The following is a 1,808-nucleotide window of genomic DNA, read 5'->3' as shown; positions in this document are numbered from 1 at the left end:
TGCTGAACACACCCCCCTTCTGCATGGGGAACAACCTGGGTCACTTTTTATACCCAGCTGAGCATTTACTTCCCTGTGCCGGAGTTACGATAAATGTAGGTTAATCCCACACAGCACAAACCACTTATAAACGTGTCAAATGGCCCGTCACGGAGGGAGGCGAAGGAACAATGAAAAGTAAAACAAGCCGGGCAGCTGTACCTGCTGGAGGTGAATTTATTGCTGGCTCCCATCGGGGCAGATAAGCAGCTCCGTGAAAACCTCTGGCAGGAGGAACTGGAAGCGTTTCAGTTGGTGCTTTGAAGGTTAGAACCGTGTTATTGTGCACACACAAAATACCACAGTAGCTAGAGAACCTCACACATCTTTGCTGGAGGAATAAGTCGCCATGGGTTGAGCTGCCTCAGCCATTTCATCTGGCTGATAAATTCTCGCAGAGCCCCTCCTGTTCTTATGCCAAGAGGAAGATAGGCAGCAACCCTATTTTAATTGGCTGCAAAACCAAAGATGATTTATTTTTTAACTGCCTGCCCCAGCCAGCTCCGGCTCCACCGATTTCAGCTGGCTACGGCACAGCACAGAGAAACCAAAGGGCGCCGGACACCACGGGACCGGGTCAGACCAACCCCAGCAGGGCGATATGGGCAGGAGGTTTTGGGTATAACCCCCCATCAGAGGCAGAGGGCAGGAGGGGGGGAACTGGAGATAGAGAACATTACAGAGAGCCCTCAGAGGGGTGTCCCGAGTTAATCCAGGGTCAGAGGTGTGCAGGTATAAGCAAGCAACCTGCGCCTGCCAAACCAGTGCTTCTGCACCTGCAGACATGGGCTGCTGCCAGTCCAGGGCCGTAATCTCTCCTATTATCTCCAACAGAGCTGATTAATTTGAGCTATTGAACCTGCAGCTATTGAGGTGATCGAGTGAAACGCAGCAGCCTGCGATGTGCGTCACTACTTCCTATGATTCGGCTGCCAAGAGAGTTCCCAAAATTGTGCTTTTGCCCCTGAAGCAAAGGGAGAACCTTTATGAGCTTCCTCACTGCCTGGAGCCGGGCTGAGCTCTGCCTCTTCTCCCCGCAGTTACTCTGGTGAGAGCAGCAGCATTTTAATGGGATGTTAGACTGACGCTTCTGCCTCGGCCCTAAACCCATGTGCCTCTGCAAGGCGTAAGACGAGAGAAAAAGCCCTGTGCAGCTCGGCGAGTCTTCACTCTGCTTCTCTTTATAACGCTGCCACAGTCTGTTCCCTCCAGAGGGTGTTTGCAATGAGGAAAAGCAAAACCCACGGGCAGCAGCGCCGGTGTCCCAGGAGAGTGCAGGCGGAGGGAGCAAAACTGCACCCAAAAAAAGCAATGAGGAGGTTGCAGAGTGGCTCTGACTTCAAGGCAGAGAGGCAGGAGGGGATGCTGTAAGCTCCCAGCCTTTTTTCTCGCCCCGATGAGGCGGGCAGAGTCAGCCAAGCCCCCAGCCTCTGTAGCGGGGGCACACGAGGGAGTTTGGGGTGGCAGGGGGGAGGCAGCCAGGCCAGCAGTGCTGGGTTATCCAGGAGTCTGGGCTGCCTGAGAGCAGGGCATGAAGCGCCACGTGGCTGCCTGTGAAAACAGAGCTCAGATAGAGCGGTGGGACGGGATTACCACTCACAGACACTCCCAAGGAGCCTCCTCCCCAGCCGATGTCTTGACAAAACTCCAGTGAATATTTTTCGCTTGACTTTCATCCTTTTTCAAAAGCACTAACTAAGTCTCTCGGAGCCTGACATAGTCTCAATGCTCTCTTTGATTACTAGTTCATTCTATACATTTGTACTCTT

Source organism: Buceros rhinoceros, unplaced genomic scaffold (genome assembly GCF_000710305.1).
Source record: "Buceros rhinoceros silvestris isolate BGI_N320 unplaced genomic scaffold, ASM71030v1 scaffold26480, whole genome shotgun sequence".
Taxonomy (NCBI): Eukaryota; Metazoa; Chordata; class Aves; order Bucerotiformes; family Bucerotidae; genus Buceros; species Buceros rhinoceros.
This window is presented reverse-complemented; position numbering follows the sequence as displayed.